The following is a 14,415-nucleotide window of genomic DNA, read 5'->3' as shown; positions in this document are numbered from 1 at the left end:
AGCTTCCCACGTGGTTATTATAACAGAACTTTCCCATGAGAGAAGGGATGCCCAGGTGTCTATATGCTGGTTTACATAAGCCCTCAAAAAGGCCTTCAGGGTCTAATTAACCCGTTCTGTCTGTCCATTGCTCTGAGGATGATAAGTCAATGTGAAATCCAAGATGATCCTGAATTTCTTGCACAGACTCTTCCAGAAACAGACTGTAAATTGTACTCCACAGCTTCTGATGTCATCTGGGGGCTGTCCTGCCTGTTCCCGCGCTGGCCCCTTTAAATGTGGAGCTCCTGCGTGTGCACGCGCGCCTAGGAGGCAGGACCAGCCGCGACGGATCGGCAGTGTCTTCCTCAAGGAGGGAGCACTGTGGGAGAGGCCCCGACGAGGCCTGCCAGCTGGGATGGAGCAACAGCTGGCCGGGCCGGCCCCGAGGTGAGTGGAGGGACCGGGGCACAGCCCGGTACCATAACAGTTGCTGCTCGTTCATATTCCTGTTCCAGTACCTGTTCCTGTTCCAGCTTCCTATTCCAACTACCCTTTGGACAGATTCCTTGGCTTTGAACCTCGTTTGTACCTGACTACTCCCCGGATGGATTCCTTGGTTTTGACCTCAGCTTGAACCTAACCTTATCTTCAGCCACTTGCCCTGACTTCAGCTTGAACCTGACCTTGTCTTCAGCCACTTGCCCTGACTCCAGCTTGAACCTGATCTCATCTCCAGCTGATTGCCTTGCCTTATGACCTGGCCTTCTTTTAGGCTCCTACCTAGTCACAAGCCTGGACTTAACTTTGTTCCTAATTGCTTACCTGCTTCAGTCTGTCTGGGCTCCTGGAACCTGGCCTTGTCTTTGACTTTGCTCTATCGGACCCTGCGCCTCTGCTGCTTCCTGGCACCCTGCCTTGGACACTCTCTCCGGGATCAACCACGCGGAGGCCCACCTAAGACCAGTTGGCCCCGGTACCCAAGGGCTGAATCTGTGGGGAATGAGAGCTGGTATTGGCGAAGCTCCAGTCGGCCTCTGCTTCCCATTCGGCCCTGCCTCCCGACAGATTGCCAAGACCATGGACCTGGCAGAGCCCTCCGCTCTCCAGGCCATTCCGGGCCTGGCCTTTAAGATCCAGTTCTTGGAGGCATTGGCTAACTCCATCGAACGCCTCAATGCCCATCTGAACTCTCGTTCTGGTTCTGCGGCTTCCACAACCACACCACTCATTTCTCAGGCACTGGCTACCTCAACCAGAGTTCTGCTTGTCCTGCCCGCTCCATCCCGCTTCAATGGGGACCCGAAGCTCTGTAGAGGCTTCATTGACCAATGCTATATGCTGTTTGCTGTGCAACCATCTGTCTTCCAGGACGACCTCACGAAGATGACCTTCATCCTGTCATGTCTAGAGGGCAAGGCTTTATTTATTTATTTATTTATTTATTTATTTAGGGTTTTTATATACCGACATTCTCGATATACATATCAAATCAAGTCGGTTTCCATAGAACAAAACTGTCGCCGGTAAGGCGTTATATTAAACAATAAACAGAGTATTGAACAAAAGAACATACAGCGTTACATTAAACAATAAACCGAGTATTGAACAAAAGAAGGTAAATCAATAAATATTAAAAATTAAATATAAAAATATAAAATAGACGACAAAAATTCGTCAAATAACATGAATAAATGATACGATTAACTGCAAATAAATGGTGGGTAAGGTTGAAATGTACTGGTTAGGGTATACTGGTGACAGTGAGCACTGTTGTGGGGCATAACTATGGGAAGAGCATGAGTTAGTGGGCTAATGCATCAAGAAAGGGTCATTCATAACAAGTGGACTATCCAGTTAAGGCGTATTCGGGTCCTGAGGGTATAAGGGCGGTCGTGGACTTTATAATGAGCTATTTTGCTCTTTGACCAGTGACCCTGCGATTCCGGAAAGGCTTGCCGGAAGAGCCACGTTTTTAGGTTTTTCTTGAAAGATAGATGGCAGGTTTCTAGTCGAAGATCTGGCGGTAATGAGTTCCAAAGGGTGGGTCCGGCTGTGGAGAGAGCTCGTTTAGTTAGTGAAGTTTTAATCGGGGGAGCATGTAAAGTACCTTTGTAATTATATCTGATAGGTCTTTTTGATGTGTGAAGGCGGAGTTGCGATATAAGATTTAGGTGGACGCTGCCCATAATATCCTTGTGGATCATTGATAATGTCTTTAGCATGGGCTTCTCCCTTATGGGAGCATGCAGACTCTCTTCTCCAGGAACTATCACGCTTTGTGATACATTTCGTCAGACCTTTGATGATCCAGGGAGGCAGACTACTGCTAATTCAAATCTTCTGCTTCGGCGGCAAGATCACTGAGCACTCAACGAATATACTATAGAATTCCGGACCCTCGCAACAGAGTTGGGCTGGCAGGAGAATTGCCTCCAAGCCATTTACCTAGATGGCCTGTTGCCCAACTCAAAGATGAGCTTGCAGCCTGCAAACTACCCTCCTCTCTCGAGGATTTCATCGACTTTGTGGGTTGCATAGACCATCACCTCCAGGAGCACCACCAGGAAGCTCGAGTACACCGGCGTCCCACTGCGGAACGTTCTCGCTCTCCATCTGTGGTGAGCCCTGCAACCAATGAAGCTTGCCATCTACTAAGCTCGAGGAACCCATGCAGCTGGGACATGGATGCCTCACCCCCAAGGAGCGCCTTAGGTGGAGGCATTCGTGTCTATGCTTGTACTGCAGAGCTGCAGGATGCCGCCTGTCTTCATGTCCCATCCGTCCGGAAAACTCGCTGGCCTGAGTTCAGTAGGGGTCCTGAACTTGGGCGCTACCTCTCCGGCCCCCCAGCTAACGCTATCAGCTACCTTGACCTGGAACTCCTGTTCCTTCCCCACCTTGGCTTTGGTCGATTCAGGAGTCGGCGGGAATTTCCTCATGAAGGATTTGGCCCAACTCCTGGGCATTCCTACCCCTCCCGTTGAGAAACCACTACTCATTGCCTTCCATCCACGGCAACCCTCTACATGGAAGGATCTCTCAAGTCACCGTTCCTGTCCACCTCCTCACTGGAATTCTGTATGCAGAGGAGGTAGAATTCTTCATCCTGGATAAGTCCATCCATCCAGTGGAGTTAGGGTTACCATGGCTTCAGCGCCACTCACCCCACTTTGATTGTGAGACCCTACAACCCGTCGAATGGAGTTCTACTTGTCATTGCACCTGCCTCAGGAAAGTGGAACCACCTTCTGTGATCCTGCTGGCGGTTACTGTCTCTGGCCTTCCTGCGCCATAAGCTGACTTTGGGGATGTGTCCTCAATGCAGAAGACTGACATCCTCCCACCACCTTGAGTTTGACTGCCTCATTGATCTGTTACCGGGTACCACACCCCCTAGAGGCAGGACTTATCCTTTGTAAGTAACCTGAGACCCGAGCTATGTCAGATTATATCCATGAAAACTTGGCTAAAGGCTTTATTCATCCCTCCACGTTGCACACCAGTGCAGGCTTCTTCTTTGTCACTAAGAAGGATGGGTCACTACCACCATGCGTAGACTATTGCAGCTTGATTGCCATCATTCGCAAAGATAAGTACCCTCTGCCTTTGATCAATGAGCTGTTTGATCACCTCCAAGGGGAGACCATTTTCACCAAGCTGAACCTACAAAGAGCATACAACATGGTTCGTATCCGACCCGAAGATGTCTGGAAGTCAGCCTTTAATACCAGGAATGGGCATTACGAATACCTCGTGATGCCATTCGGCATTTGCAACGCCCCTGCGGTGTTCCAACGCATGATCAACGATATCTTTCGCAAGGTCGTTGCCTACCTAGACGACATCCTTATTTTCTCTAAGGATTGTGCTACCCATCGTTTGGATGTCCACATGGTGCTGCAGCACCTGCGGGAGAATCACCTCTTTGCCAAGCTAGATAAGTGCTTATTTGAGAAACATAGCTTGCCCTTCCTGGGATATATCATTTCCTGGCATGGCTTCTCCATGGATCCCGGTAAGCTACGAAGCATCCAAGACTGACCCCCGACCTACGGGCCTTCGAGCACTTCAGCGGTTCCTTGGTTTTACCAACTACTACCACCTCTTCATAGCCAATTACTCTCTGGTTGCTGCACTCTTCGCGGCCCTTACCCATAAGGGAAGTGACATTAAGAACTGGAACCCAGAGGCTATTGCGGCCTTTCAAGCTCTGAAAGATGTCTTCTTGCTAGGTCCCTGCTTGCGACACTGGACTCAAATCGCCCCTTCATCATTGAAGTTGATGCTTCTGCTATTGGAGCCAGGGCGGTGTTGAGTCAGCATTCCTCAAAATGGGTTCTTCGTCCTTGTTCTTTCTACTCCCATAAGTTCTCCCCTGTGGCGCGAAACTATAGCATTGGGGATCAAGAACTACTTTTAATCAAGCTTGCTCTTGAGACATGGCACCCCTGGCTGGAGGGCGCCCAACATCAGTTCATGATATTCACAGACCACAAGAACCTGGAGCATCTCCGGCACGCCCAGGGTTTGAACGCTGGCCAGGCCTGCTGGGAGCTATTCTTTACTTGATTTGACTTTGACCTCTGTTATCGCCCAGCTGAGAAAAATTTCTGGGCTTATGCCTTGTCCCATTCGTTCGAACCTGAGGATTCCCAAGACGAGCCTCAGCATATTATTGAGTCAGCCTGCATCTCTCTGTCTGCAACCGTGACCCTACCTGCAGGGAAAACAGTGGTGCCCCGCAGGCTTTGTGAAAAAGTGCTGCAATGGGCACACGATTCTAGAGTAGCTAGCCATCCTGAACGTGCCTGGACTATGTCCCTACTTCAGCGCTACTACTGGTGGCCCACCGTGTCCTATGACATGCATACCTTCGTAGATGCCTGTCAACAGAAACCTCCTGTGGGCTGATCTTGGGGCCTGCTGCAGCCTCTTACTGCCCCTGAAGAAACCTGGACTCACCTGTCCACCAATTTTATGGTGGACCTTTCAATGTAGAAGGGGAACACTCTCATCTGGGTGGTCATGGACAGGCTCTCCAAGTGACTCATTTTATTCCACTTCCCACCTTGCCTTCTGCACCCGAATTCTCACGTCTGTTCTTTCTCCTCGTTTTCCTTCATGGATTTCCTGAAGACATCGCCTCAGAGAGGGGGCCTCAGTTTCACGCCCGCTACTGGTGCTCGCTATGTAAAAAATTTGGAATCTCCATCAGCCTAAGCACTGCTTACCATCCCCAGGCCAATGGCCAAGCCAAGCAGATGAATCACTCCCTCAAGTGCTTTCTCCGTGCTTACTCCAATGACCAGCAAGATAACTGGGCCCAACTGCTCCTGTGGGCCAAATTTTCTCAAAATTCTCACATTGCTGCAGCCATGGGAGCCTCCCCTTTTTCTATGGTGTACGGTAGACAGCCACGACCTCCTTTGCCGATTCCCCTTGCAGTGCATTCTCCAGCAGCCCAGGCAACTGTGGATGCCCTTCAGGCCTTATGGACGCTCAGTAAGCAAAGACTCCGCTGCTTCCTGGTACCCTGCCTTGGACACTCTCTCTGGGATCAACCACGCGGAGGCCTGCCTAAGACCAGCTGGCCCTGGTACCCAAGGGCTCAACCTGTGGGGAACGAGGGCTGGTATTGGTGAAGCTCCAGTTGGCCTCCACTTCCAGTTCGGCCCTGCCTCCCGACGGTGCGGACCCGTGGGGGTTTCCCCACGGGTGGCGCCAACATCACCTTGGGCCAAGGGTCCAACTTCGCAACAAACATCACTTCTGTCTCTGGTGCTGAGAGAGGATAGACTATACCCTGGGAGGTACCTTTTCAGGAATAAAATCAGTTGGGCAGTTATAGGAGCAATGTGGTGTAAGGCTTCTGCCTGCTTTTTGCTGAAGACATCTTAATACTCTGCATATTCTGGTAGAGGCCAGGTAGTTCTGGGTTGACTGCGTGAACAAGGGGAACCATAAGCACAACCTTAGAGAGACATTATCCATGAGAATGGGAGTTTCACTGAATTATCTGTAAAGTTCCCCAATCAATGTGAGGTTGATGCAGCATGAACCAAGATAGTCCCAAGATCACAGGTTTGATTGCCTTGGGAAGCACAAATAAACTGATCTGTTCTCCAGGCAGGAGACCATTTTGCATGGATATCGGGGCAGTGGCCTGATAGGGGTTCTCCATGAACCAAAGAAATTGTGAACGCAGTCTAGTGGGACAGTTGGGAAAGTATACTGCTGCACCAAGAATTCATGAATGAAATTGCCACTGGTGCCAGTATCAAGGAAAGCTTGAGTATCCACATGGATTTCCCAGAAAGACAGGCATATCGTTACCAGGATTTGTGAAGATGAACATAAATAACCTAGTGTGGCCTCTCTCACCAGACCTAAGTCCTGGAGTTTACTGGCTCGTTCGCAAGATTTCCAGGAGCAGCACAGTACAGGCATAGATGGAGAAGGTACAGAGAAGGGCGACCAAAATGATAAGGGGAATGGAACAGCTCCCCTATGAGGAAAGACTAAAGAGGTTAGGACTTTTCAGCTTGGAGAAGAGACGACCTAGGGGGGATATGATAGAGGTGTTTAAAATCATGAGAGGTCCAGAACGGGTAGATGTGAATCAGTTATTTACTCTTTCAGATAATAGAAAGACTAGGGGGCACTCCATGAAGTTAGCATGTGGCACATTTAAAACTAATCGGAGAAAGTTCTTTTTCACTCAACGCACAATTAAACTCTGGAATTTGTTGCCAGTGTGGTTAATATAGCTGTGTTTAAAAAAGGATTGGATAAGTTCTTGGAGGAGAAGTCCATTACCTGCTATTAATTAAGTTGACTTAGAAAATAGCCACTGCTATTACTAGCAATGGTAACATGGAATAGACTTCGTTTTTGGGTACTTGCCAGGTTCTTATGGCCTGGATTGGCCACTGTTGGAAACAGGATGCTGGGCTTGATGGACCCTTGGTCTGACCCAGTATGGCATGTTCTTATGTTCTTATGTGGCATCTATGCCTCTGCTTTTCATCTAAAGCAATCCACTTCTATATATTCTTCCTATGAAGGAGCTAGTTCTGGAGATGACCTGGTAACTACAGGTCACTGAAAGCTGGGGGCGAGTTGGATGGGGTGACAAGCTGAGCCTGTTCCTGGAATCTAAGGTCCAGGTGGATTGCCAGACTGATTAAAGCTTTCAAGGTAGCAGGCAAGTCTCTGCCTGCCAGCTCTTTCTTAGCATTCAGACAGGTTAATCCACACTAGTGGGTTATGCACCTCTACCAGCAGATGGAGGTGGAGCAAAGCTGATGTCACAGTTTATATATCCCTGCATTGACATCAGCCCTCCAGTATTCTCCATCTCCAGCAGATAGTGGACGTGATAGCTCCCTAATGGAGATTGCTTAAAAGCAAATAGTAATAACAAAATAAAAGGAGAAAAGAAGAAGGAAATTAATTTGCCCCACTGTCCTGTGGTGATACCTTATGGTCCCTCCCTCAGTCAAGTTTTCTTGAGGTGATATCTGTGGATCCCTCCCTCAGTAGACTGCCTCAGTCCGATAGCAGATTTTCCAGCGTGGACTTAGCTGTAGAGAGAGAAACAGTTGAGAGGCTAGCGGGTACAGGAAGCTGAGTATGGCAGTGAAGGCCTTTGCCCTCTCCCCCCACAGCCGGAGAACGACTCTATACTCTATACCAGGGGTCGGGAACCCATGGCTCGCGAGCCAGATATGGCTCTTTTGAGGGCTGCATCTGGCTCGCAGACAAGTGTCGCCATACTTCGCGGTTCCCCGCTGACCCAGCTGCTCCCCGGTCCTCCGCCGCCCGGGCTTAAAATGCTGTCAGCCCGGGCGGAACGCGGCAGGACAGCTGGAGTCAGCGGCACCGGCGTGCTCTCTTCTCCCCCCCTCCCCCCGCGGCCCGGAAGAGGAAGTGGAGCGTGGTCTCTTCTTCCGCGCAGGCACCCGATGCTCACCACTTCCTCTTCCGGGCCGCGGGGGGGAGGAGAAGAGAGCACGCCGACTGGAGTCATCCGGGTGCCTGCGCGGGAGTCATCGGGTGTCAGCCGGGTGCCAGCGCTGGAGTCATCGGGTGCCTGCGCGGGTCTTCCCGCGCAGGCACCCGATGCTCTCCACTTCCTCTTCCGGGCCGCGGGAAGAAGAGAGCACGCCGGTGCTCTCTTCTTCCCGCGGCCCGGAAGAGGAAGTGGAGAGCATCGGGTGCCTGCGCGGGAAGACCCGCGCAGGCACGCTAGTGTCCGATGGGAAGAAGACTGCAGCGCGGCTCGGAGGAAAATGAAAATCTTCAACCGCGGCCGATGGGACTCCGCCTTCGCCTCCGCGAGGGCTGAAAATGAAGGAGGTTAGCGTTGGGAGGTGGCTGCTGCTGCCGCGAGTTCCCGGGGGGGGGGGGGGGGGGGAGAGAGTGAATGAATGAGCGAGCAAGCATGTGTGTTTGAGATCCTGTGTGTGTGAGTGAGAGATTGCATGTATGTGAATGATTGAGAGCCTGTATATGTGAAAGAGAGTATGTCTGTGATTGAGATCCTGCCTGTGAGAGAGAGAGCATGAATGTAAGTTTACCATTGGGAACCTGTATGTGTAAGTTTGTAATTGAAAACCTGTTTGTTTGAAAGAGTATGTGTGTATGATTGAGATCCTTTGTGTGTGAGAGAGATCATGTGTATGTATGATTAAGAGCCTGTGTGTATAAGTAAGAGAGAGATCATGTGTGTCTGTCTGATTGACAGCTGGTTTAGGTGATGGAGCATGTGAGTATGTGATTGAGAGCCTGTGTTTAAATGAGAGAGAGAGACCATGTGTGTCTGTGTGATTGAGAGCTGATTTAGGTGAGGGAGCATGTGAGTATGTGATTGAGAGCCTGTGTTTAAATGAGAGAGAGAGACCATGTGTGTATGTGTGTGATTGAGAGCTGATTTAGGTGAGGGAGCATGTGAGTATGTGATTGAGAGCCTGTGTGTAAATGAGAGAAAGAGAGGACATGTTTGTAAGCATGTGAATGAGAGTCTGTGTGTGAGAGAAAAAGACAGCATGTATTTATGTGATTGAAAGCCTGTGTGTGTGTAAGCGTGAAAAGATAGACAGCATGTGTGTAAATGTGTAATTAAGAGCCTATATAAGTGAGAGAGAAAAAACATTTGTATATGTGAGTGACTGAGAGCATGTGTGTATAGGTGTGTCATTGAGAGCCAGTGTGAGAGAGAGCGCTGGTATGTGACAGAGAGGAGAAAGTTCCAAGCAAACCACCCCTCCTCCTGCTAATTCAGAACAATCTCAGGAGACCTGGATATCAAACGTTCCCAGGTATGCAGAGCAAAAAAATTTTTGTATCCTTATTATTTTTCATTACTGGATCTTTGTGTCTGCTATTTTGAAATATTTTGTTGGTATCTGGAAATGTTTTATATGAGTTTTTAATTATTGGATATTCCACTCATCAGCTGTTTCGAAATATGTTCTTTTTGTTAGTACAGTTTTACTGCTGATGATTTTATATTTCTTGATTTGTTTTATAAGGATGTGTGATGTTTCTTTTTTCCTTTGTTACACTGCATACAGAGACTCTGGCTTGTTGCAGTTTCCAATTCAGTTTTTGTCTGCATGCTTCTTGTTATGCGTTTTGGTCTCTTTATTCTATGTTAGGTGAGGGACAGCACGTGATTCAGGTGAGGTTTTCTGCTGGCGTGTAGTTTCTGTGTAGGACTCTATAGCAGCCTGACTTGGTCCGTTTTCCTAATAGGAGATGTATTGGTGTCTTAAGGCCTGGTGTAATATTTTCAGAGACTTATTGTACTTTAAAAGTGTGATCTTACATAAAATGCACACATTTACTTGTATTTAGTTTTAAACATATTGTATGGCTCTCATGGAATTACATTTTAAAATATGTGGCGTTTATGGCTCTCTCAGCCAAAAAGGTTCCTGACCCCTGCTCTATACTCTAAAACCGGGATTGGCTGAGCTCAGGTAAAGACTTAAAAAAATAAAAAAGAAAGGAGTGAGGGTTTTCATTCCCCTTTGAGCCTCGCCGCGCTGATCCTATGTTCATTCCCGCCTCTGAGGGAGCTTGGGGAGCTGTGGCAGCTTGATGGGTTGAGCAGCCTTTTGGCTATGTCCCACTCTCAGGCTTTGCTTAGACACCATGTGGTATGTCTTGGTGGCATTCATGCGCTTTTTTTCACAAGTCTACCACAAAACAGTGCCTTACGTCAGTTCGCACTTGATCGCCCAGGTGTCAACTCAAGTGGGTGCTTAGGTGGGCACCTTCCTGGACCGTGTTTTGGGCACCTATATTTTGGGCATCCGTAGTATGCACTTATTGTACAGATCTTGTTTTTGGGTGCACTGTCCATGCTTGTGTATGCGGGCAAACAGCTGGGTTTACAATTGTCAGATGCTGTGGAAGCGTGCTACTAGCGGATGTTTAGCTTTGTGCTGCTTGCCACATTCAGGCACCTCAGCTTGGCGTCCCCCCTAATTTGTGTCAGCATTGTTTGGAGGCTCAGGAAGCATTATCTCTGGCCAGTTTTACTGAACCCACCCTTCCTAGCATGATGCGGCAATGGGACTGGAGGAGGATCTGTCAGAGGTTTCACCTGGTTTGGGTCTCCCATAACTGGTTCATCAGCAGGGGAAGGATTCTCAGTGGGCACAGGACCAATGTCTCCTGGTTTGGGTATGGACCGGAGAGGCCCTCTTAGGGACATTGCACCTGTGGTGGGTGTAGTGTATGCAAATTGTCTTTGACTTTAGAGATGCTTCAACACCCTAAGACACTACAGAAATTTTGGTTATGGTCATCTATCTATTGTCAATATAAATGTCTGATATATATCACCATGTGTCCCTGTGGCTTGCTATATGTAGGTAAAACTAGAATTATTGAACATCGCAGCAACTTGAAAAATGCCCGGGTTGAGGAACCTTTAGTACAGCACTGGATGGAGCTAGGACATGAAATCTCAGACTTACAATTTTTTGCAATTCAGAAGGTCCATTTTCATTCTTGTGGTGGGGATTTATCTTAATTTTTGATTAAGATAGAGCAGAAATGGATTTATCGTTTGCACTCAGTGTTCCCAGATATCAAAAAATAGAGTGGGATTTTTTTTCTTTTTAAGACTATCATAAATGAATATAGAATTCTTTGAAATATTTTGTTCCCTCAACTAAATTTTTGTTTGGGGGAAGATGGGTACTGGTGTTTCCTTCCTTCAATAAGGAAGGGTGATTTGTGATTGGATAGTTTTTTTCTTTGGAAATAGCTTCACTGGCAGATTGATAGTATGTTGTGAATTTAGAAATGTGAGAGTAGGATGTTTGTATGAGTTTGGTTTATTGAAATCAGTTTGAAGCATTATGATGTTATGTAGATATGTATTGGATACTTACTGTTATTCTATTCAGGTGTTCTTTGACATTTTTAGCAATGCTTTTCGATAAAACTTTCTGTGATGATTCTTTGAAAAGCTGCGTTTTGATTGGTGCTTTAGTAGTCTTGTGAGAGTTTAAAAAGGCAGGAAGAGCCAGAATGTCTGTATACTGAATTTTCAGTTTGGTCATTGTGGTGTAGTATGTGGAATGCTGTTTGAAATCCTCCATATGCTAACATGGTAAGTTTATTTTTTTTGCGCTCAGGGGGTGGACCCTTGTCCTGAGGCAGTGGTTGGGACCAGGAAGCAACTGCCCCCAGGGGCGGAGCACTGGAGGAGACAGAGCTAGGTAGAGCTTCACCACTGGAAGCCCGAGGTCCCCCCGGGAGGAGCCCATAGGGTCCGGGCCGCTTGGACTTAGGTGGGCCTCGCAGGTCTCCTGGGAAGGTGGAAGTCCGGCGTGCCCACGAGCAGGAGGGGAGCGTGGTCAGGTTCGAGACAGGAGGTCCGATGTAACAAGGAGGACCAGAAGAGCAGAATCTAGGGACGTGGTCAGGCAGGCAGAGGTCGAAGTCCAGGGGTCAGTCCTCGGAGTAGTCAGCAAGCAGAGGTCAGGTTCTGGAGGTCAGAAGAGGTCACAGGCAGGCCGAGGTAAGAAGGCAGGCAGCAGACAGGCAGGTCGAGGAACAGTCTGGTGTCAAGAGGCAGGCAGCAGACAGGCGAGTCGAGGGACGGTCCGGAGTCAGAAGGCAGGCAGCAGGCAGGCAGGCAGGTTGAGGAACCGACTGGAGTCAGAAGGCAGGCAACAGGCAGGCAAGTCAAGGGACGGCCTGGAGTCAGAAGGCAGGCAGCAGGCAGGCATGCAGGTCAAGGAATAATCCGAGGTCACTACCAGTGAGACAGTCCGGGGTACTACCTGGGTAGACGAACAGATGAACAAGAACAGAAGGATGCTGGAGTACTAGGAAGCAGGAACAAGGCAGGAACAGAACTGGAACAGAAGGATCCTGGAACGAGACTAGGAACAAGACTGGGACAAGCAAGCACGCAATGACAATCTAGCACAAACGCCGACCCAATTGCCAAGGCAAGGAAGTTCATGCAATGACTTCCTTATAAGAGGGAATCAATCAGGGCATGCCGCGGAGCTAGGACCCGTCCTTGGCCCTACAAGAGGCCGGGTGGTCCGCGCACATGTGCATAGGGGCGTGGCTGACACAGTAGAGGATGCCGAGCTCCGGCGTGAGGCCTGGTGCGCAATGGAAGGCCTGGCGATCACCGCTGCGGGACGCCGGGGCCTGTAAGCGCTAGCAGCAGCCACTATTGAGGCTGACCCGGGACTTGCCTTGGAACCATGAAGGGTGAGCAGGGCCTTGCGTGGGCCTGGCGCAAACAAGATGCAAAACAATTTTGGCTCTCTGTTTAAACAATTATGGATCTTTAATATTTTACATGTTTAGTGTTAGATTTTTTTGTCTTTGAAGCCATTGGTGATTTGTGAAGTTACTACATCTCAGTGCCAATTACCGTTTTTGGGAAAGACAGATAACTTGAATTTAATTCTTCCGTGGTTTTTATTTTTGAGAGTTTGGAGGTACTGTATTTACTAAGCTGTAGATTTGTGATTTTTTGTTATAATGGATGTTTATTATTTCTATGTACTTTGAAACCATTAGCATCTTTTTGATACCGGCGGTGAAATCGAATGAAATTTAGCTTGAAGGATCTTTGTCAGCTATTGCGTTCAGCTTCACTAGCAGTTTTGTTTTCTAGTACATTTAAACCCGGTAAGTAGTGACTTATTTTTGTTTTGAAACATGATTGGAGAACTTTTGTTTAGTTAATTTATTTTTTATTTTTTGTTTGGTTTTTCAGTTCCCCTGAAGCAGCCTTATTTTTGAGGCGAAACTCAGGCCCTTGTTGGGACTTTTGTATATCAGAGAAATCGGAAAAACATCTACACTTTGAAGCATTGTAGCTATATATGAAGACATTGTGTTTGGAAAATGGCACCATTTTGAAACACAGCAGTTACATGGGAATTTTCCATGTCTAAGAGATTGTAAATTTATTTGCTTTCTGAAATATAGTGGTCACATTTGAAGACACTGTGGGCCTCATTTTCTAAAGTATCACAGGCCTGCGATACTTTAGATAATGAGGGGGCGGGGGGGTCGACCCGGGGGTGGCGGTCCGCACTAGCCGGACCGCCCCCGCCCTGGTTTCGCACCCAATAGCGCCACCATAGATGGTGTAGCTATTGGGCGCGAACTCGGACGCGAAAAGGGCCTTACCTTTTCGTCGTCCACGGCGTCTTCGCGGAGTCAGCCCCAGTGACGCCCCGACTCCTCCTCTTCCGGGGCCGACCTCGCCCCCATCCTGGTATCACACGTGATAAGGGACTTTTCGCGTGCGAAACGTCCCTTACCACGTGCGAGCCACTTGGAAAATGAGGCCCTGTACTTGGAAAGTGGCACCAGTTTGATTCAAAATAGTATTATTCTCTATAGAGACTTCTTTCTATGATTGAGTTTTGAATATCATGGATTTGAATTTTATTTTTTTACAGTAAGTGGTTTTATAGATGATTGTGTGTGAATGTAAGTGAATGAGTGTTTTAGTATGTGGGTTGTGCATGATTTTTTAAATTTTTTGTTGTGTGAGATTTTTTGTAGGTATACTAAAACATTTTTTAATATACACTATGTAAATTTGTTGTATGGTATTGACACAGATTTGTATGTGTTTAGTGTTCATATAAATTATATGTACAATTACATTTATATTAAAATTAATAAATAAGTTGCTTAAAGAAAAAAAATTGCTTTTTAATGTGTACATTTTTTTAAATTAGACTGTATACTTACCCCTAATATTTAATATATTCAAAATTTACCCCATAAAGTATAATTCTATAGAAGCATACTACAGAACGGTCCATATAATTTACTTTAATTAGAACTTCTTGAAGGAAGTGTTTACAATTTGTATTTTCAATTATTTAGCAGAGCTCTGGTTGTTCATACAAAATATTTTAATACAAA

General features: G+C 47.5%; 1 protein-coding gene across 1 annotated transcript in view; it reads left to right on the top strand.

The window, feature by feature from the left end:
- CFAP54 (cilia and flagella associated protein 54) overlaps positions 1-14,415 on the top strand; it is a 1,106,494-nt gene that overhangs the window by 660,849 nt on the left and 431,230 nt on the right. The gene's annotated exons all lie outside the window — the stretch shown is intronic.

Source organism: Rhinatrema bivittatum, chromosome 4 (assembly GCF_901001135.1).
Source record: "Rhinatrema bivittatum chromosome 4, aRhiBiv1.1, whole genome shotgun sequence".
Classification (NCBI taxonomy): Eukaryota; Metazoa; Chordata; class Amphibia; order Gymnophiona; family Rhinatrematidae; genus Rhinatrema; species Rhinatrema bivittatum.
The sequence above is the reverse complement of the archived record's forward strand: the minus strand, read 5'-3'. Positions and strand labels throughout refer to the sequence as shown.